The sequence below is a fragment of the Ambystoma mexicanum genome, chromosome 1p (assembly GCF_040938575.1).
Source record: "Ambystoma mexicanum isolate Mex_15411 chromosome 1p, UKY_AmexF1_1, whole genome shotgun sequence".
Classification (NCBI taxonomy): Eukaryota; Metazoa; Chordata; class Amphibia; order Caudata; family Ambystomatidae; genus Ambystoma; species Ambystoma mexicanum.
Genome location: NC_090921.1, coordinates 1024005006 through 1024025197, shown reverse-complemented (window position 1 = coordinate 1024025197; position 20192 = coordinate 1024005006). Strand labels below are relative to the sequence as shown.

Below are 20192 nucleotides of genomic sequence, written 5' to 3'. Positions count from 1 at the left end.
TTTCCTGTGAGGTGTTTTGGATCCCCATCTCTTGCTATGAACTGGCAAAACAGCAGAATCCCCTTGACAATCTTGATTTCTCAAGGGAAATGAGAGAACACTATACACCATCCAAGATATTAAAATATTGTCAAGGCCCAACACGGCTGAATACTCTGAGGAGATGGCCTGTCAGGCGCCGCCTTTCAACTTTTCCTCCTTACTGTGCTGGTCAGTAACATGCGGGAGACTGCGGAGGGGGTCATTTTCTTAATTGGGAACTGATGTGCTTTTACTCAATTCGGGAACCTCACAAGCCAAATTTGTAGTATTTTGCACGAATTGCAAGAGATGTTTACAAGTCGACGGTTGAAGTGGAAGCTCGTATTGAGTTTGCTAGAGTTGATTTGCCAAGCCTTCGATAGCTCAGTTGGTAGAGCGGAGGACTGTAGTTGTAAAACAAGCATCCTTAGGTCGCTGGTTCAAATCCGGCTTGAAGGACTTTTGCCAAATGCAAATTTTATTGAATACTTGGAAAGTAAAATACTTGGAAAGTAAAATAACAGACAATTTATAATTATATTATATTTCATCACTGAAAATAGATGCCTTTTGCTTTGAGGCTGTGGCCACGTTATTTTTCTGTCCAACACCAATCTTCATTGGTTTCCTGTGAGGTGTTTTGGATCCCCATCTCTTGCTATGAACTGGCAAAACAGCAGAATCCCCTTGACAATCTTGATTTCTCAAGGGAAATGAGAGAACACTATACACCATCCAAGATATTAAAATATTGTCAAGGCCCAACACGGCTGAATACTCTGAGGAGATGGCCTGTGAGGCGCCGCCTTTCAACTTTTCCCCCTTAGTATGGTGGTCAGTAACATGCGGGAGACTGCGGAGGGGGTCATTTTTTTAATTGGGAACTGATGTGCTTTTACTCAATTCGGGAACCTCACAAGCCAAATTTGTAGTATTTTGCACGAATTGCAAGAGATGTTTACAAGTCGACGGTTGAAGTTGAAGCTCGTATTGAGTTTGCTAGAGAATGATTTGCCAAGCGTTCGATAGCTCAGTTGGTAGAGCGGAGGACTGTAGTGATAAAACAGGCATCCTTAGGTCGCTTCTTCAAATCCGGCTCGAAGGACTTTTGCCAAATGCACATTTTTTTGAATACTTGGAAAGTAAAATACTTGGAAAGTAAAATAACAGACAATTTATAATTATATTATATTTCATCACTGAAAATAGATGCCTTTTGCTTTGAGGCTGTGGCCACGTTATTTTTCTGTCCAACACAAATCTTCATTGGTTTCCTGTGAGGTGTTTTGGATCCCCATCTCTTGCTATGAACTGGCAAAACAGCAGAATCCCCTTGACAATCTTGATTTCTCAAGGAAAATGAGAGAACACTATACACCATCCAAGATATTAAAATATTGTCAAGGCCCAACACGGCTGAATACTCTGAGGAGATGGCCTGTGAGGTGCCGCCTTTCAACTTTTCCCCCCTTAGTATGGTGGTCAGTAACATGCGGGAGACTGCGGAGGGGGTCATTTTTTTAATTGGGAACTGATGTGCTTTTACTCAATTCGGGAACCTCACAAGCCAAATTTGTAGTATTTTGCACGAATTGCAAGAGATGTTTGCATGTCGACGGTTGAAGTGGAAGCTCGAATTGAGCTAGCTAGAGAATGATTTGCCAAGCCTTCGATAGCTCAGTTGGTAGAGCGGAGGACTGTAGTGGTAAAACAGGCATCCTTAGGTCGCTGGTTCAAATCCGGCTCGACGGACTTTTGACAAATGCAAATTTTATTGAATACTTGGAAAGTAAAATACTTGGAAAATAAAATAACAGACAATTTATAATTATATTATATTTCCTCACTGAAAATAGATGCCTTTTGCTTTGAGGCTCTGGCCACGTTATTTTTCTGTCCAACACGAATCTTCATTGGTTTCCTGCGAGGTGTTTTGGATCCCCATCTCTTGCTATGAACTGGCAAAACAGCAGAATCTCCTTGACAATCTTGATTTCTCAAGGAAAATGAGAGAACACTATACACCATCCAAGGTATTAAAATATTGTCAAGGCCCAACACTGCGGAATACTCTGAGGAGATGGCCTGTGAGGCGCCGCCTTTCAACTTTTCCCCCTTAGTATGGTGGTCAGTAACATGCGGGAGACTGCAGAGTGGGTTATTTTTTTAATTGTCAACTGATGTGCTTTTACTCAATTCGGGAACCTCACAAGCCAAATTTGTAGTATTTTGCACGAATTGCAAGAGATGTTTGCATGTCGACAGCTGAAGTGGAAGCTCGTATTGAGCTTGCTAGAGAACAATTTGCCAAGCCTTTGATAGCTCAGTTGGTAGAGCGGAGGGCTGTAGTGGTAAAAGAGGCATCCTTAGGTCGCTCGTTCAAATCCGGCTTGAAGGACTTTTGCCAAATGCAAATTTTATTGAATACTTGGAAAGTAAAATACTTGGAAAGTAAAATAACAGACAATTTATAATTATATTATATTTCATCACTGAAAATAGATGCCTTTTGCTTTGAGGCTGTGGCCACGTTATTTTTCTGTCCAACACCAATCTTTATTGGTTTCCTGTGAGGTGTTTTGGATCCCCATCTCTTGCTATGAACTGGCAAAACAGCAGAATCCCCTTGACAATCTTGATTTCTCAAGGGAAATGAGAGAACACTATACACCATCCAAGATATTAAAATATTGTCAAGGCCCAACACGGCTGAATACTCTGAGGAGATGGCCTGTGAGGCGCCGCCTTTCAACTTTTCCCCCTTAGTATGGTGGTCAGTAACATGCGGGAGACTGCGGAGGGGGTCATTTTTTTAATTGGGAACTGATGTGCTTTTACTCAATTCGGGAACCTCACAAGCCAAATTTGTAGTATTTTGCACGAATTGCAAGAGATGTTTACAAGTCGACGGTTGAAGTTGAAGCTCGTATTGAGTTTGCTAGAGAATGATTTGCCAAGCGTTCGATAGCTCAGTTGGTAGAGCGGAGGACTGTAGTGATAAAACAGGCACCCTTAGGTCGCTTCTTCAAATCCGGCTCGAAGGACTTTTGCCAAATGCACATTTTATTGAATACTTGGAAAGTAAAATACTTGGAAAGTAAAATAACAGACAATTTATAATTATATTATATTTCATCACTGAAAATAGATGCCTTTTGCTTTGAGGCTGTGGCCACGTTATGTTTCTGTCCAACACCAATCTTCATTGGTTTCCTGTGAGGTGTTTTGGATCCCCATCTCTTGCTATGAACTGGCAAAACAGCAGAATCCCCTTGACAATCTTGATTTCTCAAGGGAAATGAGAGAACACTATACACCATCCAAGATATTAAAATATTGTCAAGGCCCAACACGGCTGAATACTCTGAGGAGATGGCCTGTCAGGCGCCGCCTTTCAACTTTTCCTCCTTACTGTGCTGGTCAGTAACATGCGGGAGACTGCGGAGGGGGTCATTTTCTTAATTGGGAACTGATGTGCTTTTACTCAATTCGGGAACCTCACAAGCCAAATTTGTAGTATTTTGCACGAATTGCAAGAGATGTTTACAAGTCGACGGTTGAAGTGGAAGCTCGTATTGAGTTTGCTAGAGTTGATTTGCCAAGCCTTCGATAGCTCAGTTGGTAGAGCGGAGGACTGTAGTTGTAAAACAAGCATCCTTAGGTCGCTGGTTCAAATCCGGCTTGAAGGACTTTTGCCAAATGCAAATTTTATTGAATACTTGGAAAGTAAAATACTTGGAAAGTAAAATAACAGACAATTTATAATTATATTATATTTCATCACTGAAAATAGATGCCTTTTGCTTTGAGGCTGTGGCCACGTTATTTTTCTGTCCAACACCAATCTTCATTGGTTTCCTGTGAGGTGTTTTGGATCCCCATCTCTTGCTATGAACTGGCAAAACAGCAGAATCCCCTTGACAATCTTGATTTCTCAAGGGAAATGAGAGAACACTATACACCATCCAAGATATTAAAATATTGTCAAGGCCCAACACGGCTGAATACTCTGAGGAGATGGCCTGTCAGGCGCCGCCTTTCAACTTTTCCTCCTTACTGTGCTGGTCAGTAACATGCGGGAGACTGCGGAGGGGGTCATTTTCTTAATTGGGAACTGATGTGCTTTTACTCAATTCGGGAACCTCACAAGCCAAATTTGTAGTATTTTGCACGAATTGCAAGAGATGTTTACAAGTCGACGGTTGAAGTGGAAGCTCGTATTGAGTTTGCTAGAGTTGATTTGCCAAGCCTTCGATAGCTCAGTTGGTAGAGCGGAGGACTGTAGTTGTAAAACAAGCATCCTTAGGTCGCTGGTTCAAATCCGGCTTGAAGGACTTTTGCCAAATGCAAATTTTATTGAATACTTGGAAAGTAAAATACTTGGAAAGTAAAATAACAGACAATTTATAATTATATTATATTTCATCACTGAAAATAGATGCCTTTTGCTTTGAGGCTGTGGCCACGTTATTTTTCTGTCCAACACCAATCTTTATTGGTTTCCTGTGAGGTGTTTTGGATCCCCATCTCTTGCTATGAACTGGCAAAACAGCAGAATCCCCTTGACAATCTTGATTTCTCAAGGGAAATGAGAGAACACTATACACCATCCAAGATATTAAAATATTGTCAAGGCCCAACACGGCTGAATACTCTGAGGAGATGGCCTGTGAGGCGCCGCCTTTCAACTTTTCCCCCTTAGTATGGTGGTCAGTAACATGCGGGAGACTGCGGAGGGGGTCATTTTTTTAATTGGGAACTGATGTGCTTTTACTCAATTCGGGAACCTCACAAGCCAAATTTGTAGTATTTTGCACGAATTGCAAGAGATGTTTACAAGTCGACGGTTGAAGTTGAAGCTCGTATTGAGTTTGCTAGAGAATGATTTGCCAAGCGTTCGATAGCTCAGTTGGTAGAGCGGAGGACTGTAGTGATAAAACAGGCACCCTTAGGTCGCTTCTTCAAATCCGGCTCGAAGGACTTTTGCCAAATGCACATTTTATTGAATACTTGGAAAGTAAAATACTTGGAAAGTAAAATAACAGACAATTTATAATTATATTATATTTCATCACTGAAAATAGATGCCTTTTGCTTTGAGGCTGTGGCCACGTTATTTTTCTGTCCAACACAAATCTTCATTGGTTTCCTGTGAGGTGTTTTGGATCCCCATCTCTTGCTATGAACTGGCAAAACAGCAGAATCCCCTTGACAATCTTGATTTCTCAAGGAAAATGAGAGAACACTATACACCATCCAAGATATTAAAATATTGTCAAGGCCCAACACGGCTGAATACTCTGAGGAGATGGCCTGTGAGGTGCCGCCTTTCAACTTTTCCCCCTTAGTATGGTGGTCAGTAACATGCGGGAGACTGCGGAGGGGGTCATTTTTTTAATTGGGAACTGATGTGCTTTTACTCAATTTCGGGAACCTCACAAGCCAAATTTGTAGTATTTTGCACGAATTGCAAGAGATGTTTACAAGTCGAAGGTTGAAGTGGAAGCTCGTATTGAGTTTGCTAGAGTTGCTTTGCCAAGCCTTCGATAGCTCAGTTGGTAGAGCGGAGGACTGTAGTGGTAAAACAGGCATCCTTAGGTCGCTGATTCAAATCCGGCTTGAAGGACTTTTGCCAAATGCACATTTTATTGAATACTTGGAAAGTAAAATACTTGGAAAGTAAAATAACAGACAATTTATAATTATATTATATTTCATCACTGAAAATAGATGCCTTTTGCTTTGAGGCTGTTGCCACGTTATGTTTCTGTCCAACACCAATCTTCATTGGTTTCCTGTGAGGTGTTTTGGATCCCCATCTCTTGCTATGAACTGGCAAAACAGCAGAATCCCCTTGACAATCTTGATTTCTCAAGGGAAATGAGAGAACACTATACACCATCCAAGATATTAAAATATTGTCAAGGCCCAACACGGCTGAATACTCTGAGGAGATGGCCTGTGAGGCGCCGCCTTTCAACTTTTCCCCCTTAGTATGGTGGTCAGTAACATGCGGGAGACTGCGGAGGGGGTCATTTTTTTAATTGGGAACTGATGTGCTTTTACTCAATTCGGGAACCTCACAAGCCAAATTTGTAGTATTTTGCACGAATTGCAAGAGATGTTTACAAGTCGACGGTTGAAGTTGAAGCTCGTATTGAGTTTGCTAGAGAATGATTTGCCAAGAGTTCGATAGCTCAGGTGGTAGAGCGGAGGACTGTAGTGGTAAAACAAGCATCCTTAGGTCGCTGGTTCAAATCCGGCTTGAAGGGCTTTTGCCAAATGAACATTTTATTGAATACTTGGAAAGTAAAATACTTGGAAAGTAAAATAACAGACAATTTATAATTATATTATATTTCATCACTGAAAATAGATGCCTTTTGCTTTGAGGCTGTGGCCACGTTATTTTTCTGTCCAACACGAATCTTCATTGGTTTCCTGTGAGGTGTTTTGGATCCCCATCTCTTGCTATGAACTGACAAAACAGCAGAATCCCCTTGACAATCTTGATTTCTCAAGGGAAATGGGAGAACACTATACACCATCCAAGATATTAAAATATTGTCAAGGCGGAACACTGATGAATACTCTGAGGAGATGGCCTGTGAGGCGCCGCCTTTCAACTTTTCCTCCTTAGTATGGTGGTCAGTAACATGCGGGAGACTGCGGAGGGGGTCATTTTTTTAATTGGGAACTGATGTGCTTTTACTCAATTCGGGAACCTCACAAGCCAAATTTGTAGTATTTTGCACGATTGCAAGAGATGTTTGCATGTTGACGGTTGAAGTGGAAGCTCGAATTGAGCTTGCTAGAGAGTGATTTGATAAGCCTTCGATAGCTCAGTTGGTGGAGCGGAGGACTGTAATGGTAAAACAGGCATCCTTAGGTCGCTGGTTCAAATCCGGCTCGAAGGACTTTTGCCAAATGCAAATTTTATTGAATACTTGGAAAGTAAAATACTTGGAAAATAAAATAACAGACAATTTATAATTATATTATATTTCATCACTGAAAATAGATGCCTTTTGCTTTGAGGCTGTGGCCACGTTATGTTTCTGCCCAACACCAATCTTCATTGGTTTCCTGTGAGGTGTTTTGGATCCCCATCTCTTGCTATGAACTGGCAAAACAGCAGAATCCCCTTGACAATCTTGATTTCTCAAGGGAAATGAGAGAACACTATACACCATCCAAGATATTAAAATATTGTCAAGGCCCAACACGGCTGAATACTCTGAGGAGATGGCCTGTGAGGCGCCGCCTTTCAACTTTTCCCCCTTAGTATGGTGGTCAGTAACATGCGGGAGACTGCGGAGGGGGTCATTTTTTTAATTGGGAACTGATGTGCTTTTACTCAATTCGGGAACCTCACAAGCCAAATTTGTAGTATTTTGCACGAATTGCAAGAGATGTTTACAAGTCGACGGTTGAAGTGGAAGCTCGTATTGAGTTTGCTAGAGATTGATTTGCCAAGCCTTAGATAGCTCAGTTGGTAGAGCGGAGGACTGTAGTGGTAAAACAGGCATCCTTAGGTCGCTGGTTCAAATCCGGCTCGAAGGACTGTTGCCAAATGCACATTTTAATGAATACTTGGAAAGTAAAATACTTGGAAAGTATAATAACAGACAATTTATAATTATATTATATTTCATCACTGAGAATAGATGCCTTTTGCTTTGAGGCTGTGGCCATGTTATTTTTCTGTCCAACACGAATCTTCATTGGTTTCCTGTGAGGTGTTTTGGATCCCCATCTCTTGCTATGAACTGGCAAAACAGCAGAATCCCCTTCACAATCTTGATTTCTCAAAGGAAATAAGAGAACACTATACACCATGCAAGATATTAAAATATTGTCAAGGCCCAACACGGCTGAATACTGTGAGGAGATGGCCTGTGAGGCACCGCCTTTCAACTTTTCCCCCTTAGTATGGTGGTCAGTAACATGCGGGAGACTGCGGAGGGGGTCATTTTTTTAATTGGGAACTGATGTGCTTTTACTCAATTCGGGAACCTCACAAGCCAAATTTGTAGTATTTTGCACGAATTGCAAGAGATATTTACAAGTCGGCGGTTGAAGTGGAAGCTCCTATTGAGTTTGCTAGAGCATGGTTTGCCTAGCCTTCGATAGCTGAGTTGGTAGAGCGGAGGACTGTAGTGGTAAAACAGGCATCATTAGGTCACTGGTTCAAATCCGGCTCGAAGGACTTTTGCCAAATGCAAATTTTATTGAATACTTGGAAAGTAAAATACTTGGAAAATAAAATAACAGACAATTTATAATTATATTATATTCCCTCACTGAAAATAGATGCCTTTTGCTTTGAGGCTGTGGCCACGTTATTTTTCTGTCCAACACGAATCTTCATTGGTTTCCTGTGAGGTGTTTTGGATCCCCATCTCTTGCTATGAACTGGCAAAACAGCAGAATCTCCTTGACAATCTTGATTTCTCAAGGAAAATGAGAGAACACTATACACCATCCAAGGTATTAAAATATTGTCAAGGCCCAACACTGCTGAATACTCTGAGGAGATGGCCTGTGAGGCGCCGCCTTTCAACTTTTCCCCCTTAGTATGGTGGTCAGTAACATGCGGGAGACTGCAGAGTGGGTTATTTTTTTAATTGTCAACTGATGTGCTTTTACTCAATTCGGGAACCTCACAAGCCAAATTTGTAGTATTTTGCACGAATTGCAAGAGATGTTTGCATGTCGACAGCTGAAGTGGAAGCTCGTATTGAGCTTGCTAGAGAACAATTTGCCAAGCCTTCGATAGCTCAGTTGGTAGAGCGGAGGGCTGTGGTGGTAAAAGAGGCATTCTTAGGTCGCTCGTTCAAATCCGGCTCGAAGGACTTTTGCCAAATGCAAATTTTATTGAATACTTGGAAAGTACAATACTTGGAAAATAACATAACAGACAATTTATAATTATATTATATTTCATCACTGAAAATAGATGCCTTTTGCTTTGAGGCTGTGGCCACGTTATGTTTCTGTCCAACACCAATCTTCATTGGTTTCCTGTGAGGTGTTTTGGATCCCCATCTCTTGCTATGAACTGGCAAAACAGCAGAATCCCCTTGACAATCTTGATTTCTCAAGGGAAATGAGAGAACACTATACACCATCCAAGATATTAAAATATTGTCAAGGCCCAACACGGCTGAATACTCTGAGGAGATGGCCTGTCAGGCGCCGCCTTTCAACTTTTCCTCCTTACTGTGCTGGTCAGTAACATGCGGGAGACTGCGGAGGGGGTCATTTTCTTAATTGGGAACTGATGTGCTTTTACTCAATTCGGGAACCTCACAAGCCAAATTTGTAGTATTTTGCACGAATTGCAAGAGATGTTTACAAGTCGACGGTTGAAGTGGAAGCTCGTATTGAGTTTGCTAGAGTTGATTTGCCAAGCCTTCGATAGCTCAGTTGGTAGAGAGGAGGACTGTAGTTGTAAAACAAGCATCCTTAGGTCGCTGGTTCAAATCCGGCTCGAAGGACTTTTGCCAAATGCAAATTTTATTGAATACTTGGAAAGTAAAATACTTGGAAAGTAAAATAACAGACAATTTATAATTATATTATATTTCATCACTGAAAATAGATGCCTTTTGCTTTGAGGCTGTGGCCACGTTATTTTTCTGTCCAACACCAATCTTCATTGGTTTCCTGTGAGGTGTTTTGGATCCCCATCCCTTGCTATGAACTGGCAAAACAGCAGAATCCCCTTGACAATCTTGATTTCTCAAGGGAAATGAGAGAACACTATACACCATTCAAGATATTAAAATATTGTCAAGGCCCAACACGGCTGAATACTCTGAGGAGATGGCCTGTGAGGCGCCGCCTTTCCACTTTTCCCCCTTAGTATGGTGGTCAGTAACATGCGGGAGACTGCGGAGGGGGTCATTTTTTTAATTGGGAACTGATGTGCTTTTACTCAATTCGGGAACCTCACAAGCCAAATTTGTAGTATTTTGCACGATTGCAAGAGATGTTTGCATGTCGACGGTTGAAGTGGAAGCTCGAATTGAGCTTGCTAGAGAGTGATTTGATAAGCCTTCGATAGCTCAGTTGGTAGAGCGGAGGACTGTAGTGGTAAAACAGGCATCCTTAGGTCGCTGGTTCAAATCCGGCTCGAAGGACTTTTGCCAAATGCAAATTTTATTGAATACTTGGAAAGTAAAATACTTGGAAAATAAAATAACAGACAATTTATAATTATATTATATTTCATCACTGAAAATAGATGCCTTTTGCTTTGAGGCTGTGGCCACGTTATGTTTCTGCCCAACACCAATCTTCATTGGTTTCCTGTGAGGTGTTTTGGATCCCCATCTCTTGCTATGAACTGGCAAAACAGCAGAATCCCCTTGACAATCTTGATTTCTCAAGGGAAATGAGAGAACACTATACACCATCCAAGATATTAAAATATTGTCAAGGCCCAACACGGCTGAATACTCTGAGGAGATGGCCTGTGAGGCGCCGCCTTTCAACTTTTCCCCCTTAGTATGGTGGTCAGTAACATGCGGGAGACTGCGGAGGGGGTCATTTTTTTAATTGGGAACTGATGTGCTTTTACTCAATTCGGGAACCTCACAAGCCAAATTTGTAGTATTTTGCACGAATTGCAAGAGATGTTTACAAGTCGACGGTTGAAGTGGAAGCTCGTATTGAGTTTGCTAGAGATTGATTTGCCAAGCCTTAGATAGCTCAGTTGGTAGAGCGGAGGACTGTAGTGGTAAAACAGGCATCCTTAGGTCGCTGGTTCAAATCCGGCTCGAAGGACTTTTGCCAAATGCACATTTTAATGAATACTTGGAAAGTAAAATACTTGGAAAGTATAATAACAGACAATTTATAATTATATTATATTTCATCACTGAAAATAGATGCCTTTTGCTTTGAGGCTGTGGCCATGTTATTTTTCTGTCCAACACGAATCTTCATTTGTTTCCTGTGAGGTGTTTTGGATCCCCATCTCTTGCTATGAACTGGCAAAACAGCAGAATCCCCTTTACAATCTTGATTTCTCAAAGGAAATAAGAGAACACTATACACCATGCAAGATATTAAAATATTGTCAAGGCCCAACACGGCTGAATACTGTGAGGAGATGGCCTGTGAGGCACCGCCTTTCAACTTTTCCCCCTTAGTATGGTGGTCAGTAACATGCGGGAGACTGCGGAGGGGGTCATTTTTTTAATTGGGAACTGATGTGCTTTTACTCAATTCGGGAACCTCACAAGCCAAATTTGTAGTATTTTGCACGAATTGCAAGAGATGTTTGCATGTCGACGGTTGAAGTCGAAGCTCGTATTGAGCTTGCTAGAGACTGATTTGCCAAGCCTTCGATAGCTCAGTTGGTACAGCGGAGGACTGTAGTGGTAAAACAGACATCCTTAGGTCGCTGGTTCAAATCCGGCTCGAAGGACTTTTGCCAAATGCACATTTTATTGAATACTTGGAAAGTAACATACTTGGAAAGTAAAATAACAGACAATTTATAATTATATTATATTTCATCACTGAAAATAGATGCCTTTTGCTTTGAGGCTGTGACCATGTTATTTTTCTGTCCAACACCAATCTTCTTTGGTTTCCTGTGAGGTGTTTTTTTGATCCCCATCTCTTGCTATGAACTGGCAAAACAGCATAATCCCCTTGACAATCTTGATTTCTCAAGGAAAATGAGAGAACACTATACACCATCCAAGATATTAAAATATTGTCAAGGCCCAACACGGCTGAATACTCTGAGGAGATGGCCTGTGAGGTGCCGCCTTTCAACTTTTCCCCCTTAGTATGGTGGTCAGTAACATGCGGGAGACTGCGGAGGGGGTAATTTTTTTAATTGGGAACTGATGTGCTTTTACTCAATTCGGGAACCTCACAAGCCAAATTTGTAGTATTTTGCACGAATTGCAAGAGATGTTTGCATGTCGACGGTTGAAGTGGAAGCTCGAATTGAGCTAGCTAGAGAATGATTTGCCAAGCCTTCGATAGCTCAGTTGGTAGAGCGGAGGACTGTAGTGGTAAAACAGGCATCCTTAGGTCACTGGTTCAAATCCGGCTCGAAGGACTTTTGACAAATGCAAATTTTATTGAATACTTGGAAAGTAAAATACTTGGAAAATAAAATAACAGACAATTTATAATTATATTATATTTCCTCACTGAAAATAGATGCCTTTTGCTTTGAGGCTCTGGCCACGTTATTTTTCTGTCCAACACGAATCTTCATTGGTTTCCTGCGAGGTGTTTTGGATCCCCATCTCTTGCTATGAACTGGCAAAACAGCAGAATCTCCTTGACAATCTTGATTTCTCAAGGAAAATGAGAGAACACTATACACCATCCAAGGTATTAAAATATTGTCAAGGCCCAACACTGCTGAATACTCTGAGGAGATGGCCTGTGAGGCGCCGCCTTTCAACTTTTCCCCCTTAGTATGGTGGTCAGTAACATGCGGGAGACTGCAGAGTGGGTTATTTTTTTAATTGTCAACTGATGTGCTTTTACTCAATTCGGGAACCTCACAAGCCAAATTTGTAGTATTTTGCACGAATTGCAAGAGATGTTTGCATGTCGACAGCTGAAGTGGAAGCTCGTATTGAGCTTGCTAGAGAACAATTTTCCAAGCCTTCGATAGCTCAGTTGGTAGAGCGGAGGGCTGTGGTGGTAAAAGAGGCATCCTTAGGTCGCTTGTTCAAATCCGGCTCGAAGGACTTTTGCCAAATGCAAATTTTATTGAATACTTGGAAAGTACAATACTTGGAAAATAACATAACAGACAATTTATAATTATATTATATTTCATCACTGAAAATAGATGCCTTTTGCTTTGAGGCTGTGGCCACGTTATGTTTCTGTCCAACACCAATCTTCATTGGTTTCCTGTGAGGTGTTTTGGATCCCCATCTCTTGCTATGAACTGGCAAAACAGCAGAATCCCCTTGACAATCTTGATTTCTCAAGGGAAATGAGAGAACACTATACACCATCCAAGATATTAAAATATTGTCAAGGCCCAACACGGCTGAATACTCTGAGGAGATGGCCTGTCAGGCGCCGCCTTTCAACTTTTCCTCCTTACTGTGCTGGTCAGTAACATGCGGGAGACTGCGGAGGGGGTCATTTTCTTAATTGGGAACTGATGTGCTTTTACTCAATTCGGGAACCTCACAAGCCAAATTTGTAGTATTTTGCACGAATTGCAAGAGATGTTTACAAGTCGACGGTTGAAGTGGAAGCTCGTATTGAGTTTGCTAGAGTTGATTTGCCAAGCCTTCGATAGCTCAGTTGGTAGAGCGGAGGACTGTAGTTGTAAAACAAGCATCCTTAGGTCGCTGGTTCAAATCCGGCTTGAAGGACTTTTGCCAAATGCAAATTTTATTGAATACTTGGAAAGTAAAATACTTGGAAAGTAAAATAACAGACAATTTATAATTATATTATATTTCATCACTGAAAATAGATGCCTTTTGCTTTGAGGCTGTGGCCACGTTATTTTTCTGTCCAACACCAATCTTCATTGGTTTCCTGTGAGGTGTTTTGGATCCCCATCTCTTGCTATGAACTGGCAAAACAGCAGAATCCCCTTGACAATCTTGATTTCTCAAGGGAAATGAGAGAACACTATACACCATCCAAGATATTAAAATATTGTCAAGGCCCAACACGGCTGAATACTCTGAGGAGATGGCCTGTGAGGCGCCGCCTTTCAACTTTTCCCCCTTAGTATGGTGGTCAGTAACATGCGGGAGACTGCGGAGGGGGTCATTTTTTTAATTGGGAACTGATGTGCTTTTACTCAATTCGGGAACCTCACAAGCCAAATTTGTAGTATTTTGCACGAATTTCAAGAGATGTTTACAAGTCGACGGTTGAAGTTGAAGCTCGTATTGAGTTTGCTAGAGAATGATTTGCCAAGCGTTCGATAGCTCAGTTGGTAGAGCGGAGGACTGTAGTGATAAAACAGGCATCCTTAGGTCGCTTCTTCAAATCCGGCTCGAAGGACTTTTGCCAAATGCACATTTTATTGAATACTTGGAAAGTAAAATACTTGGAAAGTAAAATAACAGACAATTTATAATTATATTATATTTCATCACTGAAAATAGATGCCTTTTGCTTTGAGGCTGTGGCCACGTTATTTTTCTGTCCAACACAAATCTTCATTGGTTTCCTGTGAGGTGTTTTGGATCCCCATCTCTTGCTATGAACTGGCAAAACAGCAGAATCCCCTTGACAATCTTGATTTCTCAAGGAAAATGAGAGAACACTATACACCATCCAAGATATTAAAATATTGTCAAGGCCCAACACGGCTGAATACTCTGAGGAGATGGCCTGTGAGGTGCCGCCTTTCAACTTTTCCCCCCTTAGTATGGTGGTCAGTAACATGCGGGAGACTGCGGAGGGGGTCATTTTTTTAATTGGGAACTGATGTGCTTTTACTCAATTCGGGAACCTCACAAGCCAAATTTGTAGTATTTTGCACGAATTGCAAGAGATGTTTGCATGTCGACGGTTGAAGTGGAAGCTCGAATTGAGCTAGCTAGAGAATGATTTGCCAAGCCTTCGATAGCTCAGTTGGTAGAGCGGAGGACTGTAGTGGTAAAACAGGCATCCTTAGGTCGCTGGTTCAAATCCGGCTCGACGGACTTTTGACAAATGCAAATTTTATTGAATACTTGGAAAGTAAAATACTTGGAAAATAAAATAACAGACAATTTATAATTATATTATATTTCCTCACTGAAAATAGATGCCTTTTGCTTTGAGGCTCTGGCCACGTTATTTTTCTGTCCAACACGAATCTTCATTGGTTTCCTGCGAGGTGTTTTGGATCCCCATCTCTTGCTATGAACTGGCAAAACAGCAGAATCTCCTTGACAATCTTGATTTCTCAAGGAAAATGAGAGAACACTATACACCATCCAAGGTATTAAAATATTGTCAAGGCCCAACACTGCGGAATACTCTGAGGAGATGGCCTGTGAGGCGCCGCCTTTCAACTTTTCCCCCTTAGTATGGTGGTCAGTAACATGCGGGAGACTGCAGAGTGGGTTATTTTTTTAATTGTCAACTGATGTGCTTTTACTCAATTCGGGAACCTCACAAGCCAAATTTGTAGTATTTTGCACGAATTGCAAGAGATGTTTGCATGTCGACAGCTGAAGTGGAAGCTCGTATTGAGCTTGCTAGAGAACAATTTGCCAAGCCTTTGATAGCTCAGTTGGTAGAGCGGAGGGCTGTAGTGGTAAAAGAGGCATCCTTAGGTCGCTCGTTCAAATCCGGCTCGAAGGACTTTTGCCAAATGCAAATTTTATTGAATACTTGGAAAGTACAATACTTGGAAAATAACATAACAGACAATTTATAATTATATTATATTTCATCACTGAAAATAGATGCCTTTTGCTTTGAGGCTGTGGCCACGTTATGTTTCTGTCCAACACCAATCTTCATTGGTTTCCTGTGAGGTGTTTTGGATCCCCATCTCTTGCTATGAACTGGCAAAACAGCAGAATCCCCTTGACAATCTTGATTTCTCAAGGGAAATGAGAGAACACTATACACCATCCAAGATATTAAAATATTGTCAAGGCCCAACACGGCTGAATACTCTGAGGAGATGGCCTGTCAGGCGCCGCCTTTCAACTTTTCCTCCTTACTGTGCTGGTCAGTAACATGCGGGAGACTGCGGAGGGGGTCATTTTCTTAATTGGGAACTGATGTGCTTTTACTCAATTCGGGAACCTCACAAGCCAAATTTGTAGTATTTTGCACGAATTGCAAGAGATGTTTACAAGTCGACGGTTGAAGTGGAAGCTCGTATTGAGTTTGCTAGAGTTGATTTGCCAAGCCTTCGATAGCTCAGTTGGTAGAGCGGAGGACTGTAGTTGTAAAACAAGCATCCTTAGGTCGCTGGTTCAAATCCGGCTTGAAGGACTTTTGCCAAATGCAAATTTTATTGAATACTTGGAAAGTAAAATACTTGGAAAGTAAAATAACAGACAATTTATAATTATATTATATTTCATCACTGAAAATAGATGCCTTTTGCTTTGAGGCTGTGGCCACGTTATTTTTCTGTCCAACACCAATCTTTATTGGTTTCCTGTGAGGTGTTTTGGATCCCCATCTCTTGCTATGAACTGGCAAAACAGCAGAATCCCCTTGACAATCTTGATTTCTCAAGGGAAATGAGAGAACACTATACACCATCCAAGATATTAAAATATTGTCAAGGCCCAACACGGCTGAATACTCTGAGGAGATGGCCTGTGAGGCGCCGCCTTTCAACTTTTCCCCCTTAGTATGGTGGTCAGTAACATGCGGGAGACTGCGGAGGGGGTCATTTTTTTAATTGGGAACTGATGTGCTTTTACTCAATTCGGGAACCTCACAAGCCAAATTTGTAGTATTTTGCACGAATTGCAAGAGATGTTTACAAGTCGACGGTTGAAGTTGAAGCTCGTATTGAGTTTGCTAGAGAATGATTTGCCAAGCGTTCGATAGCTCAGTTGGTAGAGCGGAGGACTGTAGTGATAAAACAGGCACCCTTAGGTCGCTTCTTCAAATCCGGCTCGAAGGACTTTTGCCAAATGCACATTTTATTGAATACTTGGAAAGTAAAATACTTGGAAAGTAAAATAACAGACAATTTATAATTATATTATATTTCATCACTGAAAATAGATGCCTTTTGCTTTGAGGCTGTGGCCACGTTATTTTTCTGTCCAACACAAATCTTCATTGGTTTCCTGTGAGGTGTTTTGGATCCCCATCTCTTGCTATGAACTGGCAAAACAGCAGAATCCCCTTGACAATCTTGATTTCTCAAGGAAAATGAGAGAACACTATACACCATCCAAGATATTAAAATATTGTCAAGGCCCAACACGGCTGAATACTCTGAGGAGATGGCCTGTGAGGTGCCGCCTTTCAACTTTTCCCCCTTAGTATGGTGGTCAGTAACATGCGGGAGACTGCGGAGGGGGTCATTTTTTTAATTGGGAACTGATGTGCTTTTACTCAATTTCGGGAACCTCACAAGCCAAATTTGTAGTATTTTGCACGAATTGCAAGAGATGTTTACAAGTCGAAGGTTGAAGTGGAAGCTCGTATTGAGTTTGCTAGAGTTGCTTTGCCAAGCCTTCGATAGCTCAGTTGGTAGAGCGGAGGACTGTAGTGGTAAAACAGGCATCCTTAGGTCGCTGATTCAAATCCGGCTTGAAGGACTTTTGCCAAATGCACATTTTATTGAATACTTGGAAAGTAAAATACTTGGAAAGTAAAATAACAGACAATTTATAATTATATTATATTTCATCACTGAAAATAGATGCCTTTTGCTTTGAGGCTGTTGCCACGTTATGTTTCTGTCCAACACCAATCTTCATTGGTTTCCTGTGAGGTGTTTTGGATCCCCATCTCTTGCTATGAACTGGCAAAACAGCAGAATCCCCTTGACAATCTTGATTTCTCAAGGGAAATGAGAGAACACTATACACCATCCAAGATATTAAAATATTGTCAAGGCCCAACACGGCTGAATACTCTGAGGAGATGGCCTGTGAGGCGCCGCCTTTCAACTTTTCCCCCTTAGTATGGTGGTCAGTAACATGCGGGAGACTGCGGAGGGGGTCATTTTTTTAATTGGGAACTGATGTGCTTTTACTCAATTCGGGAACCTCACAAGCCAAATTTGTAGTATTTTGCACGAATTGCAAGAGATGTTTACAAGTCGACGGTTGAAGTTGAAGCTCGTATTGAGTTTGCTAGAGAATGATTTGCCAAGAGTTCGATAGCTCAGGTGGTAGAGCGGAGGACTGTAGTGGTAAAACAAGCATCCTTAGGTCGCTGGTTCAAATCCGGCTCGAAGGGCTTTTGCCAAATGAACATTTTATTGAATACTTGGAAAGTAAAATACTTGGAAAGTAAAATAACAGACAATTTATAATTATATTATATTTCATCACTGAAAATAGATGCCTTTTGCTTTGAGGCTGTGGCCACGTTATTTTTCTGTCCAACACGAATCTTCATTGGTTTCCTGTGAGGTGTTTTGGATCCCCATCTCTTGCTATGAACTGACAAAACAGCAGAATCCCCTTGACAATCTTGATTTCTCAAGGGAAATGGGAGAACACTATACACCATCCAAGATATAAAAATATTGTCAAGGCGGAACACTGATGAATACTCTGAGGAGATGGCCTGTGAGGCGCCGCCTTTCAACTTTTCCTCCTTAGTATGGTGGTCAGTAACATGCGGGAGACTGCGGAGGGGGTCATTTTTTTAATTGGGAACTGATGTGCTTTTACTCAATTCGGGAACCTCACAAGCCAAATTTGTAGTATTTTGCACGATTGCAAGAGATGTTTGCATGTTGACGGTTGAAGTGGAAGCTCGAATTGAGCTTGCTAGAGAGTGATTTGATAAGCCTTCGATAGCTCAGTTGGTGGAGCGGAGGACTGTGATGGTAAAACAGGCATCCTTAGGTCGCTGGTTCAAATCCGGCTCGAAGGACTTTTGCCAAATGCAAATTTTATTGAATACTTGGAAAGTAAAATACTTGGAAAATAAAATAACAGACAATTTATAATTATATTATATTTCATCACTGAAAATAGATGCCTTTTGCTTTGAGGCTGTGGCCACGTTATGTTTCTGCCCAACACCAATCTTCATTGGTTTCCTGTGAGGTGTTTTGGATCCCCATCTCTTGCTATGAACTGGCAAAACAGCAGAATCCCCTTGACAATCTTGATTTCTCAAGGGAAATGAGAGAACACTATACACCATCCAAGATATTAAAATATTGTCAAGGCCCAACACGGCTGAATACTCTGAGGAGATGGCCTGTGAGGCGCCGCCTTTCAACTTTTCCCCCTTAGTATGGTGGTCAGTAACATGCGGGAGACTGCGGAGGGGGTCATTTTTTTAATTGGGAACTGATGTGCTTTTACTCAATTCGGGAACCTCACAAGCCAAATTTGTAGTATTTTGCACGAATTGCAAGAGATGTTTACAAGTCGACGGTTGAAGTGGAAGCTCGTATTGAGTTTGCTAGAGATTGATTTGCCAAGCCTTAGATAGCTCAGTTGGTAGAGCGGAGGACTGTAGTGGTAAAACAGGCATCCTTAGGTCGCTGGTTCAAATCCGGCTCGAAGGACTGTTGCCAAATGCACATTTTAATGAATACTTGGAAAGTAAAATACTTGGAAAGTATAATAACAGACAATTTATAATTATATTATATTTCATCACTGAGAATAGATGCCTTTTGCTTTGAGGCTGTGGCCATGTTATTTTTCTGTCCAACACGAATCTTCATTGGTTTCCTGTGAGGTGTTTTGGATCCCCATCTCTTGCTATGAACTGGCAAAACAGCAGAATCCCCTTCACAATCTTGATTTCTCAAAGGAAATAAGAGAACACTATACACCATGCAAGATATTAAAATATTGTCAAGGCCCAACACGGCTGAATACTGTGAGGAGATGGCCTGTGAGGCACCGCCTTTCAACTTTTCCCCCTTAGTATGGTGGTCAGTAACATGCGGGAGACTGCGGAGGGGGTCATTTTTTTAATTGGGAACTGATGTGCTTTTACTCAATTCGGGAACCTCACAAGCCAAATTTGTAGTATTTTGCACGAATTGCAAGAGATATTTACAAGTCGGCGGTTGAAGTGGAAGCTCCTATTGAGTTTGCTAGAGCATGGTTTGCCTAGCCTTCGATAGCTGAGTTGGTAGAGCGGAAGACTGTAGTGGTAAAACAGGCATCATTAGGTCACTGGTTCAAATCCGGCTCGAAGGACTTTTGCCAAATGCAAATTTTATTGAATACTTGGAAAGTAAAATACTTGGAAAATAAAATAACAGACAATTTATAATTATATTATATTCCCTCACTGAAAATAGATGCCTTTTGCTTTGAGGCTGTGGCCACGTTATTTTTCTGTCCAACACGAATCTTCATTGGTTTCCTGTGAGGTGTTTTGGATCCCCATCTCTTGCTATGAACTGGCAAAACAGCAGAATCTCCTTGACAATCTTGATTTCTCAAGGAAAATGAGAGAACACTATACACCATCCAAGGTATTAAAATATTGTCAAGGCCCAACACTGCTGAATACTCTGAGGAGATGGCCTG

The 20192-nt window shown here is 41.4% G+C and overlaps 9 non-coding genes across 9 annotated transcripts; all 9 read left to right on the top strand.

Moving 5' to 3' along the window:
• Positions 1-394: 394 nt before the first annotated feature.
• TRNAY-GUA (transfer RNA tyrosine (anticodon GUA)) lies at positions 395-480 on the top strand. The gene is given in 2 exon segments: positions 395-431; positions 445-480. It is a non-coding gene; the product is annotated as a tRNA-Tyr (tRNA).
• A 3144-nt stretch (positions 481-3624) lies between these two features.
• On the top strand, positions 3625-3710 carry TRNAY-GUA (transfer RNA tyrosine (anticodon GUA)). Its single transcript is given in 2 exon segments — positions 3625-3661; positions 3675-3710. It is a non-coding gene; the product is annotated as a tRNA-Tyr (tRNA).
• A 559-nt stretch (positions 3711-4269) lies between these two features.
• TRNAY-GUA (transfer RNA tyrosine (anticodon GUA)) lies at positions 4270-4355 on the top strand. The gene is given in 2 exon segments: positions 4270-4306; positions 4320-4355. It is a non-coding gene; the product is annotated as a tRNA-Tyr (tRNA).
• A 4435-nt stretch (positions 4356-8790) lies between these two features.
• Positions 8791-8876, top strand: TRNAH-GUG (transfer RNA histidin (anticodon GUG)). The gene is given in 2 exon segments: positions 8791-8827; positions 8841-8876. It is a non-coding gene; the product is annotated as a tRNA-His (tRNA).
• Positions 8877-10080: 1204 nt separating this feature from the next.
• On the top strand, positions 10081-10166 carry TRNAY-GUA (transfer RNA tyrosine (anticodon GUA)). Its single transcript is given in 2 exon segments — positions 10081-10117; positions 10131-10166. It is a non-coding gene; the product is annotated as a tRNA-Tyr (tRNA).
• Positions 10167-12666: 2500 nt separating this feature from the next.
• Positions 12667-12752, top strand: TRNAH-GUG (transfer RNA histidin (anticodon GUG)). Its single transcript is given in 2 exon segments — positions 12667-12703; positions 12717-12752. It is a non-coding gene; the product is annotated as a tRNA-His (tRNA).
• Positions 12753-13311: 559 nt separating this feature from the next.
• On the top strand, positions 13312-13397 carry TRNAY-GUA (transfer RNA tyrosine (anticodon GUA)). The gene is given in 2 exon segments: positions 13312-13348; positions 13362-13397. It is a non-coding gene; the product is annotated as a tRNA-Tyr (tRNA).
• A 2498-nt stretch (positions 13398-15895) lies between these two features.
• Positions 15896-15981, top strand: TRNAY-GUA (transfer RNA tyrosine (anticodon GUA)). Its single transcript is given in 2 exon segments — positions 15896-15932; positions 15946-15981. It is a non-coding gene; the product is annotated as a tRNA-Tyr (tRNA).
• Positions 15982-18478: 2497 nt separating this feature from the next.
• Positions 18479-18564, top strand: TRNAH-GUG (transfer RNA histidin (anticodon GUG)). The gene is given in 2 exon segments: positions 18479-18515; positions 18529-18564. It is a non-coding gene; the product is annotated as a tRNA-His (tRNA).
• The last annotated feature ends 1628 nt before the right edge of the window (positions 18565-20192 follow it).